The sequence below is a fragment of the Capra hircus genome, chromosome 7 (genome assembly GCF_001704415.2).
Source record: "Capra hircus breed San Clemente chromosome 7, ASM170441v1, whole genome shotgun sequence".
Lineage (NCBI taxonomy): Eukaryota > Metazoa > Chordata > Mammalia > Artiodactyla > Bovidae > Capra > Capra hircus.
In genome coordinates, this window is record NC_030814.1 from 3422176 (window position 1) to 3440974 (window position 18799).

General features: G+C 37.5%; 1 protein-coding gene across 1 annotated transcript in view; it reads left to right on the forward strand.

Moving 5' to 3' along the window:
• Window positions 1-18799, forward strand: part of FBXL17 (F-box and leucine rich repeat protein 17) — a 517577-nt gene that overhangs the window by 231451 nt on the left and 267327 nt on the right. The gene's annotated exons all lie outside the window — the stretch shown is intronic.

Here is an 18799-nt window from a genome sequence, read left to right on the forward strand (position 1 = left end):
AGCATACCAAGAAACATGTTACTGAAACTTGCTATCACTGCAACTTAGTGGTTTTGGATCTGATATATGAATACTTTTTTTTTTTTTACATTTAGCAAGCTTAAAAGCCCATTTACCTTTTTGTGAGAATGAATGAAACTTAGAGGAAATGAGGTGATTCAGGAAACATTGTGCTGTGCTTCAGTCGTGTCAGACTCTTTACAACCCTATGGACTATAGCCTGCCAGGGTCCACTGTCCATGGGATTCTCCAGGCCAGAAACGTTAGCCAGTAGTCATTTGAATTAATTCTAGAGTTGAGCTCATTAATAAAGGAGGGTCTTTCCATTTCCACATCTAAGAAGTTTAACTGAGCTTAACAATATGAACAGTACTTTTCTTTTACTGATACACAGCACACATACATACATTTAGAGATGTATACATATGTATACAGTGTATACATGTATACGTTTAGAGATGAAAACAATGTTTTCTTCAGAAGGAGTCTTACTTCTTTCTCCCTTGTTTGGAAATAGCAGCTGTCGTTGCTCATTGATGATTGAAATACCCCTTATCTCTGTTGTGCCTATAAAGTACTAACTGTGTTGGAGGCGCTGATAGCTGGATGGTTTGAGAGAAGAGGTGAATATTTTATAACTTTTTTGCCTCCATCCTTCCGCCTCCTGAAATATCTCTTTTTCTGATAGATCAGATATGTTCAACTTATTATAGAGATTCGAATGATTGATTAGAGAGGAAATAACCATCTTATTTTTCTTCCCCTGAACCCCCAAATCCCAAATCCAAAATTGAGAGGAAAAGGAAATGCCAAATGCGAATTAACCTTTTGAAATAAAGACCTTCTTACCCACTTCCTGTCTCTGGCTTTCTCAAAATTTCATATGTAGCCTAAGTTCCTTGCTGTTTAGTGGAAAAGAAATTTTTAACAGTGTAAAGAATTGTGAAGGAGATGGGAGAGGAGAAACATCTAGATTTGTCCACTGCTGAGGAGTGTTTCAGGCATTAGCGGAGGACTGAGTCTCTTGCAAACATGGCTTGAATCTCAGGGATGCGAGAAGCTGACCAAGTCCTTTTTCTCACTAAGACCCAGATGTCATGTAATCCTCGCCCTCTTGAATGTCAGGTAAAATTACCAGGCACAAAAATAGCGCACTGCCAGTGAGTATTCTCTGGAATATTCTCCCACCTTTGTTTCTACTCTGCATTGAAGCCATCCTCCCAAACATAAGAAGGGTGTCCAGGATTGAGTGGTTTGTGGGGATCTTTGGCTGTCCTCAGAACCACCACCAGCTTTCTCCCTCCACACCTATGCGAGTGCAAAAACAACAGCTCATTTGTATAAGAACCCCAGCTAGATGATTTCCGTAGACACTCCTCCCATCTGATTCATACTCCCAAACCGCTTTTCTAATGAAACTCTGAAGCTGCCACTAAATATATGGGATACATTAGGTGGTTGCCAACCTTTTTAAATTTGTAAGTTACTGATCACAAAGTGTTATTTTGGACCACAAGAGAGAGCACCAATGCTTTCTATCTAAACATAGGGTAACAAAAATATAGTTATATAATGCTGTGACTATTAAAATGTAAATTCATAAAACACGTTTCTAAATCCATGACAGCTTTGTCTGTCAATAAGAAAGAAAGAAAAGGAAGTGCAGCGGAGGCTTAAGGCACAGCAGAAGTGGCAGGAAAGGAGCCCGAGGACTTCTGCAGAAGAGGCTGCCAGCCTGTGGTGACTCCAGGAGCCCAGATGCCGTTGGGGCCGGGGTTGGGAGTCAGTGGGCGCATCAGTGCAGCGCGTTTTACACTCGTGGACGCTCCTGAAGTCCGCGCCTTCGCGGGGACCTGCCAGTATTTACTCTGCCACAGCGTTCATCTCCTGTGGTGCCTCTGTGGATACGATTGTACTTTTCTTTTCTTCACTGCGCTGTGCCAGGCCCTCCTTGGAAAGAGAGCTCTGCTATTATCTTAGAAAGAGTGGCTCTGGTTCAACTGTGTGGTTTGAGGGAAAAATCAGTTGTGTTTCTTTTTTATTGGTCATTTTCTGAAATTACATCTATCTGCTAGTTTTAAATTTATGGGTAGACATAGAAGTACGCCCCAGTTTAAGAAAACCTGATATACTAAATTATATTAAAAAAAGACGAATTTAAGAGGGAGTTATTTTCATCATAAAATGATTTCTTAAAACGATCAAAAGAGATTCACTGTTTGACTGTGCTTATATATTTTCTGTATTTATTATCACATATTTGTTCATGTATTTGCTTCCAACTCTGATCCTCGGATGAAATACAAGAATTTTTTTCTTTCTTCCATATAATTTCCCTCAGTGGACTATTATGGTCATGTAACAAATACTAGAATTGCTTGGCATTGGACTTAAGAATCGCTATTTATTGTTTTTTGCCATTTTTGGAAAAAATGAAGTTAGATCTTTGGGCTTTTCTAAATGATGGTTATATATCTTCAGAACAGCTAATAAGGGCGGCCAGTGTTCAGCCTTTCCTGGCAGTAATACTACTTTATGGTATTAGAACATTAAAAATACGTATTCTTCACTGTATATTGAGGCATTAATAAGACAGCAACTATGTCCTGAGTACCTACCACGTGTTGGACTTCCACTAAACCTTCTACAGATGCCAACTCATTTGAGTCGCATTTTAACTGATGAGGAAAAGGGAACATAAAAATGTAAATGTATTCAGGATTTTCAGTTAGTCAGAAAGAATTCAAGCTGACATATTTGACTCTAAAACTTAAGCATTTCTTTACTCTTTTCTTATTCACATCCTCTTCCTTTTGTTTTACTAATTTTCATTTGCTATGTATAGACCACCTCCTTTCTCTTCCTTTCCCATAACCCCTTCATTTCTTTCTTTCTTCTCCTCTTCCAGTAAATCTCTACATGTTGTCTGAATTTCTGACACTGTGGTTGACACTGGGAATTCAGTGTTGCTGTCAGGGAATTTAACTTTCCTTCTCCAGAATGGGCTTTTCGTTTGTCCTCTGAATGTGCAAAGGAGTAAATGAATAGAGAAAATAAAATAGAAACTTTAGATTTCTCTTATAATTTCAAATACTTATTTTTTCCTATTAGTAAATAAGACTAACTCAGCAGATAGAATTTAAAATGAATTATTAGGAAATGTTAAAATAGAGTGCAGTGAAATCTAGGGCAGGTGTCCACTTTCCCTAGATATAGTGCTGGTTGCTAACCCCTCAAAGAAAGAGCCAGGTTTAATGTAAAATTTTTTACACATGGACAGACAGAGGATAGTTCAGAGAGGAGATAGTTTATGTGAGGAGTTTAAAATTTACTTTAAGAATTTCAGAATTTTAAATGTTTGCACTCTAACTCTTTGCTGTTAGTAACAGATGCCCTTTAACTACCGTAGCGCTTATGATCTCACCAGATTTTGCCTGCATGTTCCTCTAGACTCTTCAGAGTGATCGTGTTCGTCACTAGCTTGCTGCCAAATGTGCCTCTGAGTGCATGTTTACCACAGTTTACTTAATTATTTACAGCTCCCTCTTTGAGGGAAAAATTTATTCATTTCCGATTTTTCCTACTGCTAACAGTACTATAGGCAGCCGTTTTTATGCATATAATATTCCTTTCTCTTGGTTCCATGTGTGTGTGCTGACTGTGAGGTAAACTAATCCAGGACACCGAGAGGGAGATGTTCTGTTCATATTTGAGATTACAGATTATGTGTGTGTGAGGCCCAGCAAGGAAAACGTAAATGCTTTTTGGTGATGTTTACACAGGCTGGCCTGGGAAATCAGTTTACCTCTTGTACTGTAAGAACATCATTGTTAAACATATCGTCAAAAGGAAGGAGTAAGGAAGTTGAACGTGTTTTGTGGATCATTGTTTACTTGGATGAAAGGCTACGGAAATGTAAGCTTTTTAAACTTGCAGATCAAATCAATTAGAAAACAAGTCCTTTTGAAATAATTCTTAAAGAGAGACTGTCATATATATATATAGCCTTTGAATATTTGTTATAAACACAGCGTATTACATGAAGCAAAAAAGTTTATTCACTAGTGTGTTAGCTAATTAGGGTTTTCAACTGTTTCATGTTTAACATTAGTAACAGTACACAGGTTTCCATCTATTGTGGTCATTGTTAAGTATATACAAGAGATAATTTTCAAAGCTATGTGTAAGCTGTTTATACTCTTCCTTTTCTTAAAAGAGATTTCCTTCAATCAAAGGTAATAGAAAATAATTGTACTCTAAATAACTGAAAGGATTCCATGAAAAAGTTCCTTAAATTCAGCCCTGATAGTTATTGAGATAACTTTAGATATTATAAGAGAAAATTGAAGGTTTAATGAAAACATAATTATGATAGCTATGTAATAATTGGCATTCATAATTATAATAACAAATGTTATAATATTATTATTTAACTAGCTAGCCAGTGTTCTAAATTCCCTCTGCGGTAACAATTTATGTTTTGATGAAAATGTGGTCTCTTGCTTCTCTGGGAATCTAAGGGGATTTACGCTGGTGATTAGCTTATAAGGAGGATATCTTCTTCCCCCACTTTTTTTTTTCCTAATGGAATGTTTTATTAGGATTTTCCTTCAAAGGTATGGATTCTCATTATTAAAACCAATAATGCCTATGTAAGTTGTAGTGAATTGCCTCACTACAATTTTAAATCATTTATAGTCATCCTATTAATGAGGACTCTGGGGGTCTCTTCATCTGTGATTTGGATACCTGAATTTTTGGGTTGCTTGCAAATCTTTCACAGATCACTCCTAAAGCAAAATATTATTACCAAATAGTCATGGACTTATTTATAATAGAATTCAGAACTTCCAGTGGTGAATAGTCAGAGAAACACATTTATTATTTAAGATTCATTAGATACTCAAGGAACCTTTAATGTAACCGGTAACTAATAATTTAGTGGTGTCAGAAGTAACTTGAACCAAGAAGTTTGTGTCAGAATAGACATAGAGCAGGAGTAGATCTAAACCTGTAAAATTATTCCTTCTCCTGTTTGAAATATGTTATTTATTTCAGTAGCAGAGTCAAGAACTACAAGGAGATTTATATGGATAGTATGTCTCTTGAGTTGTGCTGTTTTGCTAAAATTTGAAAGTTTAGAAAGACTTGAAAAACCTGGAGTAATGAAAAATATTGCTTATTCTACCTTCATTTTTTAGAATCAAGTTCTAAATGGGAAATATATTAAAAATGAGGACTGTGACTTTAAAGTTAGTCTTTCGGATTAGGTCAGAGCAACGTGGGGCTATTAACTGAATGTGTCCGAGCTGTCCTACCCTCGGCACACCTGCCTACCGTGGCTGTGGCCATCTTTGAGTGCATACATCTTATTATGTAGTTGGAACGCAATTGACAGTCTATCTAAAGTTTAAAACAATATGGTGGGGTTTTAAAGTGGACTTTGTTAAACACTTTAAACCCTAGTGGTTGCTAAATGTGCCTATAAGGTAACAATAGAAAATAATTGGTTTAAGAAATTTTCGGTATGCAGAAAATTAGTCCTTACAAATGAAGTTGTTCTGAGTTTTTACATCTTACCACCTAGAGTAAAAATCTTGAACAGACAGCTTAAAAAAATTTTTTTTTCTTTCTTCATGTGAATTGAATCCACATGTAATATCAACCCTTGAAATCTCATCCCATGGGCCTGATGACATTAAAACAATCATTTCATTGTAGTTTTAAAGGCCTCCCTCAAAATTATATGACTATAGCCAAATATTTATGAGTATCTTTTTTCTTTTCACTCCCACCTACAGCTTCTTGATTACTAAGATATGTGATTTTTCTGCCAGTTTTAAGGTTTGTGATTTGTACCTTAGAATGGCAATTTCCTGTGTGTAAAGAGAAAGAAATTGTTCTTCCTCTCATTTCTTTCCTATTCTGAGTCTCAGTTTTGACCTCACAAAACCTTTTTAGTGTTTCTTTTCTTATCTGTGATAAAAACTAAATATTAAATGTCAGTTATATTTAGTATATGTTCATGGGTATATAATAATGTATGACAAAGGGAACTTAAAAATAGTTTATGTATAAATATTCTTCCTTTAAAACAATTTTTCTCCTATTAAAATATTGCTGTTTAAATTAAAAATTATGAAGTATAGAATTATTTACAGGGACTTATCAGAACTTTTATCAATTCTTACCTTGCCTGGTCATTTTTCTGAGATTTATTATGCATATGTGTTTAAAGACTTCCCTGGTGGCTCAGATGGTAAAGAATCTGCTTGCAATGCAGGAGACCTAGGTTCAATCTCTGGGTCAGGAAGATCTCCCCTGGAGGAGGGGAATGGCTGCCCTCTCAAGTATTCTTGCCTGGAAAGTCACATGGACAGAGAAACCTGGTGGGCTGCAATCCATGGGATCGCAGAGTCAGAAATGACTGAACAACTAACACACACACACATAAACACACACGCACACACACCCGATGAGAAAGCATCGTTCAGTTAAAAGATTATGCAACGGCATCTTCAACAAATGGTAACTTAATGTAATTTTAAATTTAAAAGATCTTAGTATACCTGCCAATAATTATTTTCACTTATTTTGAAAAATCTTTGTTCTAGTTAGGTTTTAGAATAGATTTTAGCAATCTATCATGATAATGAATTACTGCTTCAAGAACTGCTATTAATATATCCTCAGGAGTTATACAACTGCCATGACATATTTTTATTCAGTAATTTTCATCTCAGTAGAGACATATTTAAATAAGTAATGTTATTCAAAACTGTTCGTGAAGTCTTTTGACTCCTTTTCACTGTATAGAAAATATTAAGGTTAAGACTGTAAAGTGATTGAAGCTAAACGGGAGCTTACTTTGATTATAAAGGAAAATGATATTCAATTAGGCAGTTTCATACCTGTGAGACTTTTCAGCAGATAGTGGTAGGTTGTCTATTTTAAGAGCATAAATCAGCCTGCAAATGGATTCCTTAGAAATCTGTGTATGCAACTCTGCTTGAAGATGCACCCCCTTAATTTACAATACTGTCATCCTGTGACTGACAACCAGTGAATTCACTGCACTGACTTCATAATACCTGACAGCATATACAACCACAGAACAAATTGGTAAAACCCTGTTTTGTGAAAAGACACCGCTCAACGAACCTTTCTTTTGGTTTTCTATTTCTTAACTCATGTGTTCCGTCAGGATGCAATATAGGTAGATTGATTACTTACAGTTGAAAGAAAATACTTAAATTCAGATTTTCTGTTAACGATAATCAAGACTGGAGTGCATTTTAAAGTCAATCTGTTTGATGCAATTCTCTGAGAATGCAATTCTCAGTAGCTGTTGGTACCCCATCTACTTAAAAATCACATCAACCAGAAAATTTTGTTTAAATAGCTGGGTGGGAAATGAATTCCTACAATACCATGAACGTAAATGTAATAATTGAACTTGGTTGAGCTTGTTTTTATAGTGCAAATATTTAAATATCCAGATGTTTCTGCTGAAATTATATATAATATTGAAAAGTTTATTTTCTTTACAGTTGGCATTATCTGCTGAAATAGATGTTGGAAGTGATACTCCCTGGTGTATTCCAGTTACTGTCTTTAGCTAGTGTCGCATGGTCTATATCTCATTAAAACTTTAAAGTGCTTTGAAAAAAATTGTGCTATGGATCTTCACATAATTTTTAACTGTGCTTTGTAGACTCTTGTTGACTTTGGTAGTTTAATCAGCTATCATGACAAGCCATCAGGAGTATTGTGTTAGAAGCTTTCTTGGTTATTGTTTTTTTTCTTTTTTTTATCATAGACCTTCTGTATGCCACAGGGCAAGTTATAATAAAGTGATAAATTATTGTTGGTATATTAACCCTTTCACTCCATCTGTTTCGTGGCTTTCTTTCTGATTGTAATAGTATTTTTAGCAATGAAGCTGACACAGGCTAGGAGACTAAAGAACCCTTAGTAGCACAACTGACTGTTACTGGGGGAAACAACACCAGAAATGAAAAGCATAAAACATTGCCCACCACTCATAATAGATAAAAATCCAGTGAAAGCAAAAAACTGTGACTGAATGGTGATTAGATTTTCTGGTTAATGGAAGATTATGGAGAAATTCTTAATAATGAATAAGTAGAGAAAGGAGAAAAAATTGTTCATGGAAATTTGCAATTGAGATTTAAAATTCTCAGTTGGGCTTGTTATTCAAACATTTTCAATGTTTGGATGATTTTATACATAGCATATTTAAGAATGAGTTTTTAATCCATGCTTGTTTTATTAGATTGATTTCATTCAAAGGAATTGGCGTTAGAAAAATTATTTTAAAAAGCTAAAAGCTGTGATCTTTAGTTCATATTGTACTAAACATAGTTTTCTGAGACAGAATTTTAAAAATAGATTTAACAAAGTTTGAGTTTCTATTTTTTTAAACAGTGGCTTGCTACAGAATTTTATCCTTTCCAGTTTATCATGTTTCTAAGCTTCTCTTTCGTCGTCATCTTCCTAACGCTAAGCACCACCCTCTCTGTGAGTATTCCGTGTCAGTAACCTTCCTTTGAAACTCAAAGTCCTGTTAGTTATGCTGACTCTGCATTTTACTTAGGTCAGTTGAGTGAGCGTTGATAGCAGTTTTCAAAAGAGAGTCAAGATGCGCAATGCCATTGTGCCTACACAGCTTTTCTGCACTGTTTTTCTTTGTATTATAGTTTGGACAGATAACGGCGGCAGTTTGCTATTAGTCATCGTTGTTGTCAAGCCTCAGAATTTATCACTGTAGCCTCACGTAGCCTTAGTTAGTGCTGCAATAGTGATGACAGTTTGAAAGCTGCTTCTGCAAAGACAAATGTCTGACTTCCAAATTTGTCATTATACTTTCTTAGCCAAAAATGACTTCTTAAATTTTATATTTGTGTCTTTCTCGTTATTCTTATTGGCACAAGCTGAAGAGCAACAACAAAACATACTACAGAGACACGAGGTCAGGACCAAAACTGTGTTGATTTGAAGACTTTAGATGCCCGGAGGCTTCTGGTGACGCGAAATGGAATCTGTGTGATGTTTGTAATAGTCTCTTCAGCGTTCCTCAGAGAACTAAGGAACAGACTAAACCTGTTTCTCTAAAATATTGTGCTTTAATGGCTTTAAAGACAGTGAGCATTTTCATCTTACCCTTCTTTTAGAGAGTAGGCTTGCAACTGATCCATGCTGTATGCTTGTTCTAAGAATGAATGATATAGTCACATATATATGAAATAAAGCTATGACTGTGGTCAAAAGTAGAAACTTAAAGTTTCTCCTAGGGTCTTAGCTGTCTAGAATGTTAACAAAATGATTTTTAATCTGAAGTAAAAATAGTCTGATTTGAGTTGGATGGAATTTCAGATTTATTTCTTTAGCAGACAGAATTTTTTTAAAAAATGCTTAGTGGTTTAACAAAAGAAATTGACTCTTAAATGAAAAGAGAGAGAAGTGAGTGAACCTAATCTAGTTTTACCTATAAGCCTCCAAAAAGTTTCTAGGAAAATATGCCCTTGAGCTGATATTTCAAATACCAGGTTCTAGCCTGAGGGCCCAACTTTTTTCTGCCTGATTTTTAAACTGATCAAATTAGAGGCTAAATTATGCTCTATATTTTAGTTAAGCCATGTGTTATTAGCAGGGTGCTCTAGGCCTATCCCTGGTCGACAGCTGACCAGAAACGACTTCCTCTGCACCTCTCATAGCTGCACATGATGGCTCTGGAGAAAATTCTCAAAAGCCCAATTCCATCAGAGCAATCTAAAATTAAGGAGTTGCGAAACAGGATTTTTACACTTGCGGGCTTTTAGAATTTTTGTTGACTGTTTCTGCACTGTGAGAACATGCAGGTGTTTTGTTTCCCTGGTTTCATTTCTCAGGAAGGTGGAAGAACATATATGGACTAAGGAAAGGTTTTCAAGTTGCCTCTGGGAACTCATTTAGCTTGAAAAGGATCCATTGTCTCCTGTGCACCAACTGTAACATAGTTCTGGTAACATGATGAACATTATATGTAAATGTCAAACAGAATATCCTTTGACATAGCCAACCGTTGATCAAAACTGTCTGCTGTTTTAGAAAAGGTTTCATAAAATTCCATAACCTACTCTCCCTCCCAAAGACTCTAATAGTTACTCATATACGTAGATTCAAATTCTGAGTATCTCATTGAGAAAATTCTTATTTCTGTCTAACTTAAATTCTAATTGATATTTAAGTCTTTCTCATTTTGTTCAGTCTTGACCTTGACCTATTTTTATTGATTTTTCTGGAACTTCCACAAAACTTTCAATTTCTTTAAGTTTATTTTTGTACATTAATCTTGTTATCTTCCCGTATAGTACAAGTAGAAAAGGCTTTAATATTTACTGTTCTTTATTTATGCTGTGTTACATTTTTTCCTGTGTGTCACTTAGATATGTATATCTGTGATTTTAAATGGATTCCTTTCAAAAAATATAATATAGGATTGTATGGCTTCTACATCGATAGCAAGAAAAATATTATTGGCCAGGTTTGCAGCCTGGCATTCCTTCTCCTTGGGTAATTAGATAGATAATTTCAGGGATGGAGTTTTAGACTTAAGATACTGCCCTCATCGCTTTCTTTTCTTGAAAAGGGGATATTTGATTGCAGTTAAATTGTGAAGTTCTAAAGCTATGCTAGCTAAATTTCTTACTATGTCAGCAAGCAGAATATTGTTTGCACTTCTTTGCTTTTTAAATGCTGCTCAGGGAGCTGCGTAAGTTATAATTGATGCACAGAAGAGATTTCGAATTTTATATGCCTATAAATTGGCACTGCTACATAGACTAGAAAGATGAGATCGGAGAAGTTATTTTCCCGTGAGAATGATACAAATTACTGTCAAACTGTTTATGCTTGCTGTAAAAATATTTTCAATGTGCAGGTATTTGCTTACTAGCTGAGTAGCACTCTTATTAAAGTCGAATCACATTTTTAGCCAAAGTGAACGGTTTTCAGTACCGTTGCATCTTGTTGTAATAGGCCAATTTAGTTATTCCAGTGCTTAAGTATCTGTAATTGTGTTCGTTCTCTAAAATTCAGATAAATTTGCTCAAGTTTGGAGTTTAAAATTTTTAAACAGCCATAGAGTTTATCTGGGGCAGCCTTCTTATTTTACATATGATGAAACTGAAGCCTAGTGGGTTAAGAAATATACCAAGGTCAGAGACCTAGAAATTAGCATAAATGCGACCAAAATCAAGTTTTCCTGTGTCTCTTTGGCTCTTTTCTGATATACCTCATATCTAAGGAAATTGGTGTGAATAATGTGTATTTATTTCAGGAATATAAATACATCTGTTCTTATCAGCTTAAGCTAACTTGTAGTTGACCTGAAATTGCAGTGTTGACGGTAAATTTGTAGGACTTATTTAGTGAAGTTGGCCCAAACTCTAAAACCATAGACTAAAGTAAGCATAAGCAAGTCCAGTGTTTATCTCACTTTGTCAAGGCGGTTTAGTAATGTCAACATCAGGCGTGTAAAGTGATTCTTTACCACGAATAAGCAGTCACTGACTAAAGCTAAGTGGAAGCTTTAATATAGTTTCAAAAAGACTCCTAGTTGGTAGGCGCTCTGTTGTTGAAACTTGGGAGAGGAACTCACAGCCCCAGGCACCCAGAAATTTCAGTTCATTTTGTGAGTGGCTGTTGCTAAGAGTGATGTGATATGTGCTATATGTGCCATTTCAAAGTGTAGGTTCTTGGTTTTGCTTCCCCTTTACCAATTGCAGAGTCTAGGAGATCCTGTGTTTTGCAGGGGTTTAGTTTTCCTTATTGGTATGTAGAAGGGACAGGGGAGTAGGGAGTGTCAGCTAATGAAAGGTGACAGTAAGGTGACAGCTTGAGGTGTGCTGAAACAGGATGAAACTAGGACTTGCTTTCACTCAGACTGCTGTTTTTTCTTGCGTTCTAGAAGGTAAGCTCCCAGGAAAAGATTCCGTGATACATCTTTTACTAAAAATTCAAAACACCGGAAAATGATTTGTTTCATTAAAATTGTCCATAGAAATGTAAATATAGTAGCTGAATGCGTTTCAGTGCCCCCAGTGATGTTTATTTTAAGATTTTTCTTTAGGAATTGGCAGTATAGACATGATTGTGGATCGTTAGGGAGCCTCCTGCAATTATTTTAAGAGTGCTTGATGTTACTTTTTGGAGCTTTGCCTGTGTTGAGGGGAAAAAAAGTGTGAGGTTGAAGGAAGTAAGCAGACTAATGCACTTCTCTCTGGAGAAAGCTATAATAAAATAGAGACATTTGAGTGATTCCGATAGAATCTTGACTCTCCTGTGGAAGGTTTTACCAAAACTGTGGTGGCCATAAAAAAAGAAAAAGACAAAACTCTCAACCAAGCATATATATATATATACAGCAAGCAGTGCCACAGTGAAAACATCCTTTTCCCAAAAGGTCTGTTACAGTGACGTGGGAGATCTTATATGCAGCAAAAGAATGCAGAGTGAAATTGGACTTGAAGATGAGCAATAATAAGGCTTGCATCCCGCAGCCTGGAGTAAGGTCATGTGTTGGCAGCATTAGAGGCAAGCCCTCTAGTGAACTGAACGTTAGGCTCATGAATGTGGTAGCCCCACCAATAACCAGGGTGACCGTGGGAGCTTGCTGTTTCTTTGCACGTGCTTTTCTGAAAGGCTGTCGGAAGGAGCAGCTCCTTGAGCATTTTCTGTGAAGACTTATGCTGACAGATAATGCCCTAGACACCGCTGAGAATCACTGGCATCTTTCTTGATGACTTTGACTATGTGGTACTCAGAGGTCTCATTTTTATGTGAATACAAATTGGCACATAGTTTTAAATTCTATAAGGTTGATTTTCTAATTTTAGATATTTCCCCCTAGAAGTTATTTCTGTTTCTTTCCTCTTATATGTGTGTATACCTCCCATTTATGGTGATATAAAGGGGTGGCCAAGAGTTGGACGTGACTGAGCAGCTAAATGTGCATGCACGCAAATTAGGTGCATATTTTAAGGGAATTTCACAAGTGGATTTATTAGAAGATACTGCAGGCACTTTACTTTACATTTTCTTACAATGCACTTAATTTGTGATGCTTTTACAAAAAATTTGAAATCCATGTTTCTATGACATACAGGGATTAAGACCATGAACTCAGGAGCCAGGCTGTCTGAATTTGAGTACTAGCTTTGTTACTTGTTAGCTGTATGACTTCTTTCTTTTCTTTTTTTTTCTGGCCTAGTCTGGGGACATATGGGATCTTAGTTCTCTCACCAGGGATGGAACCCATGCTCGCTGCGGTGGAAATGCAGAGTCTTAACCATTGAACTGCCAGAGAATGCCCTGAAGGCTTGTTTTTTTTTTCTGTATGACTAATTAGCAAGTTATTTAACCTCTGGGTGTCTCAGTTTCCTCATTTTGGAGTGGAAAAGATGGTATCTACCTCATAGGATTTTTGGTAGGATCAGATATACTCGTATTTGTATATATAAGTATGGGTATATATATGTGTGTGTGTGTGTGTATATATATATATATATATATATTAGTTGGTATTTTATTTTAGAAGTTAAATTATATAAGATTATCTATATATATTATAGCTAGTTCCTACCTAGTATATGATAAGTCCTTTATAAGAGTTGGCTATTGCTATTGTTGATATTTGTATTCTGAGGACCCAATATAATTTCAAAACTGGACATATAATTTTAGAGAATATCTTATTGCTCTTCAAAGGTGTTTCCGTTTTTGTTAATTTGCTTCCACCCTCTTCCAATGCGTGGAATTAAGAGTATTAGTTATCCAAAAAATGTAAGATGTTTAGGGTGGAATATGAAAATACAAAGTAACAAAGTGTCACTTTTCATCACTTATTTTCAAAAATAAGATGAAGAAAACCTTTAAATTGAAACCATATTTTTGTATCTGTTAGAGTTATATAGCCTTTGTCTTTTGTATAATGAACAGTTATGTTAAAATATGCAGAAGATCATTCTGTAAAACTTAAAAATATTTCTTTTCTCATTTTTGTCAATCGTTTGTGTATGTGGGGGAGTCTGTCAATCTATCATCATTTTATATAGTTCATTGCCAAAAAACACGAAGATTTTCTTAATAGTGTTAGTCTGTTTATTTAGAAATTCTTTACTAGTGATGGACTAAATCTGAAATCTCTTTATTCTTTTGAGCTTTTGACTTATATAAAGAAACAATAAACATTGTGAAGAGGATAGCCTCATTCATTCTGTTAATCAGTTAATCAATCAATCAATATCTGAGTGCCTAGTATACTACCGGCTACTGTTCTAGGCACTAAAGATACATTAGTGAAACTTTTGAATCAGACAATAAACCAGTAAGTTTTCTTTCCTCTATGGTATCGGAACTTAAAGGTTATAATTATTAATGACATATATATACATTCAGGACAGAGTTCTTTTACCTGTCATGGCAGTTAAAATGACTTCTTTCTCTTCCGTAAGATCTTTAGTTACTATAGCAGCGGTTGAATCTGAAGATTATTTCTTAGCAAGGTGCGATTAAGCATGAGGCAGTTGTTCATCTAACTCCCATCTTGATGTAAGCCACCTTTTCCATCAGATTTGGATAATAAGTGGTGGTGTGCTCTCTGGTTTAAACTAATTTTATTCACCCTGTGGATTGACTGCTTTGTTCCCAGAGGCTCAGGAGCCAGAAGAGGGATATTTTCTGCCCTCCCATTCTCCGCAGGGAGTTTGTATTGCTGTAATGAAGTGAAGCTGCGACTCTCAGGGAGAGTTCCTTCCACCTGGCCCCTGGCTTTTGGGGTGGGGTGGAGTGGAGACGGGTGGTAGTCATAAAGGCCGAGCTGATAGCACTAATGCAGCGTGTGTTAGCACTGCAGCAGCTCATGGCGAACGCACAGGACGGAGCTCACCAAATGCCCGCGCCTGGTGAGCAAGACGAGAGCCAGCGGGCAACTCATCAGATACCACTGCTTGTGGGCCAAGTTCTGAATTGTGACAGGTCCTGTGCCATGGAAATCCAGTCACAGATTCATTTTTTAAAATCGTGTTCTCCAGAATTGTTTGAAAATGTAGAGAAACGATTAGGAGTTGCTGCTATTGTTATAATGTCGGGAGGCTGAATGCATCTAAAATGAGTAGGCCGCGCTGGCTTGTATTCTCACTACACAAAACTTCTGCGGAGTGTCTAGTAGGAGGTTACTATGCAGTCAGCGTCGCATTAGAACATTAGAGGTACTCATTTAATTCTCTGACAAAAATGTGAATGTGGCAATTTCATGGATTCTAAAGGTCTACATCCCAGAAGTTTCTTCATGGAGTTTTGGAGAGACGGGAAATGCATTCTTTCTAAAGTTGAGGCTCCTGATTTTCTCAGTGTTAACAATGGACCCTATTATGCTGCTTCCAACTGAGCAGGGCTGGAAGAGCTTCACAGCTGGCTGGGCACCTGACATGCCCAAGGCAGGGACTCTGACCTGCTCATATGGCCCTGGTTCCTCCTGGGGAGAAGAGCAGTTGCCTTCCCTGAAGGGCCTAATTTATTCCAGGCTATGAATAGAACAAGCTGGTTGACTTGGGACTGGTGGCATTCCCCTCGCACCACCTCGGGACACGATTATCCTCGCCAGGGTCGGGTGGGAGCTGAGTGGGACCCTCCCACCTGACCCCGTGCAGTCCTCACCCAGGGCACTTACCAGGAGTGATAAGAGGCTGTTGGAATAGCATATTCTGTCACATTTATTTGTATTTTTAATGAGCCACTGACATCCTCTTTTGCTTTTATCCTAGCCTGACTTTCTAGTAACTTTTGATTACAAAAAGTGTGTTAATTCAGTGAACTGTTGATGACAGATGTTAACACATGGATCAAGAAAATCGTACTCTGGGAGTATTGCCTTCTAGAAGCCATGTGTTTCTGTAGTTTGTCATCTATGCAGAGCACTGCGCTAGGTTCTGTCAGCAACAACAGAAATGACACGGGAAGCAGTGCTTCTGTTCCCAAGGCAAGGGAACCTGGAGCCGCGGAGAGGTTGAGAAGCAAGTAGAAGGAAGCATATTAACCAGTGCATCCTCCTAGACTGTGCTCTAACCAAAAGCCTGAAGTTATATTTAAACACAAAGAACAGATCACTTTCTGGGATGAAGAAAGAGTTCTTGTAGATAGAAAATCGTGCTGCAAGTCCTGGAGTGTTTAAGCAGGGTCCAGGTGGATAGAGGACTAGCTGTCATGAGCAGTTTTTGGCAAGTAGAGGAAAACTGGAATCTTCCTAGTGGGGCTGCATCTCTCCTAACAGGGTGCCTTTTACTTCAGTGGTTGCTCAGAGAGTATTTGTTGAATTGAATCAGTTTTCTCCGTAGAGGAAGAGAGACTCAGGGATGCTGTCAGCATGGTCAGCCCGAGCCCTTGAGATCCTCATACCCTTCAGGCATATGGATTTGTGACCAAGAGAGACTTATGTTAGAATTATGGAGTATGAAACTTCTGTATATTCTGTGCTCTAGTTGTGGAAGACAGAAGGGGGCATTTATGGTTTACAGTGGGGGGATAAATGAGGGACTAGGCAAGGATGTAAGGTAGGCATTGCTTCTGGAGTTTCTTAGAGGGTTAGAATAAGTGAGGAAGGAAATGGTCAAATCGCAAACTTAGGATTTTAAAAACGTGTAAGAAGTATTGGCTCAGTTGAGGTACAGAACTAGAGACTTGAAAAAAAACACAAACAGCTAGACAGTAACACACGCCACCTCAGTGTTAGTGGGCAAGGCGGCTTATGATGCAAATAATTGCAGCGATTTGAAATGAGTGCCTTCTGTGTATATGAGTGAAGTTCAGTGAATCAGCACAGAAAGGGAAGAATGCAAGGAATAGGTGAGGCTCCCGAGAGGAGGTGACATTTTCAGTTCAGCTCAGTTCAGTCGCTCAGTCACGTCCGACTCTCTGCAACGCCATGGACTGCAGCACACCAGGCCTCCCTGTCCATCACCAACTCCCAGAGTTCACTCAAACTCATGTCCATCGAGTTGGTGATGCCATCCAGCCATCTCATCCTCTGTTGTCCCCTTCTCCTCCCACCTTCAATCTTTCCCAGCTTCAGGGTGGTAACATTTTACTTGAATCTTAATGTATGAGTTAGGAGGGTTCTTTGGAAGAGGAGAATAGTAAAGGCATTTCAGATTGAGGAAACCACATGTGTAAAGATAGATTTGAAGGGTCATGTCCTGTACTAGAAAGTGCAAGAAGCTGGAAGGATCTAAAACACAGGCTAAGTGTGGAGGTCGTAGCTGAGAGGAATTTAGAGAGATAAATAGGAGCCAGAACATGCAGGGCCATGGGTGTCTCACCAAGAAGGTGGGAAATTGTCATTATGAGTAATAGGAAGGCATTGGATGGTTTCTACTGAAAAGCAGAAAACAGCCGCACAGCGGTGCAGAGGGAGATCAGAAGCAGGGCAGCCTGAGGGGAGACTGTTGGAGCGGGCCAGGGGAAGAAGCTACGACATCCTGCCCCTCGGTAAGTAGTAGAAGCAGAATGGAAAGGAGAGGGTAACTCGGGCCGTGCAGGATGTGTGTAGGCCTTCTGTTTTAAAGGCCGAGGGAGACGAGAGACTCTTGCGCGTTACGAGTTCGTACTCACTCGTGTCCAACTCTTTGCAACCCCAGGGACTGTAGCTGCCAGGCTCCTGTGTCCATGGAATTTTCCAGCAAGAATACTGGAATTGGTTGCCATTTTCTATTCCTGGAGATCTAGAGTTTAATTTTTAGCTTGGGCATCTGGGTAGGTGGGATGGTGTTACTAAATTCTAGAAAATTGGAATATAAACTGATTTCAAGTGGAAAAGAATGAACTCAGTATTGGACATGTTGAGTTTGAAGTTACCATGGTTGCCCAAGCTGAGATATTCCTTAGGTACCTAGAAAGTTTGGTCTGAATCTGAAGATAGAAATCAGGACCAGAGATAAAGATTTGGGGGCCATCAGGATATATATAGATCATAGTGAAAATCATCTATATGCATGGGTAATAGAGAAAAGAAGAGGTTCAAGTTTAATACTCAGCAAAGCATAAATGGTGGTTTTGGACTCTGAGAATACATGAGCACCTCCTGAGACAGAGCTATCCCATATCATTAAGTCAGACTGCCTGCCAGCTGTTGAGTGATGGTAGTGTTATTTCTACCACCAAGTAATGGAAAGTGATCTTCTATAGCTGTTTTTTCCTTCCTTCTGCCAGCCTCCTGACAAAGAAGATGCGTTGAGAGAATTTTCCACAACTATTTAATATGGGGTTTCCCAAACTGTGTTCTATGAAGCACCTCCTGCAATTCTGCAGATGTTAATAAGCATTAAATAAACTCCTACACTAAAAAGAAGAAAAAACATCCACCAAAATGGAACATTTCTTTATTGCAGTTCTTCTCAAAACCTGTAATAATGTGCAGACACTTAGAAATTTCCAAGAGGGATTAGCTCCTTCCTGAGCTTGTCTCTTTCTCAAGTAGAGACCTCTCTTTTTTTTTCTTTTCCAGGAATACCTATTAATATCTCAAGGTATTGCAAAAAAAATAACCCCCTCTTGATTGGAGATGTTAATGTCATCTCCATGAATCACTGGGCTTTTAATCTTTGAGAATCTTTTATATTTGAAAGGAATACTCACATTTCCTTTTTTTTTTTTATTAATACTCAGTTTTTAAAGGTTTACAATATTTAAGCCGAGGTTTTATAAACCTTTAAGCTCAATTTATAAATCTCGCCATTTTTAA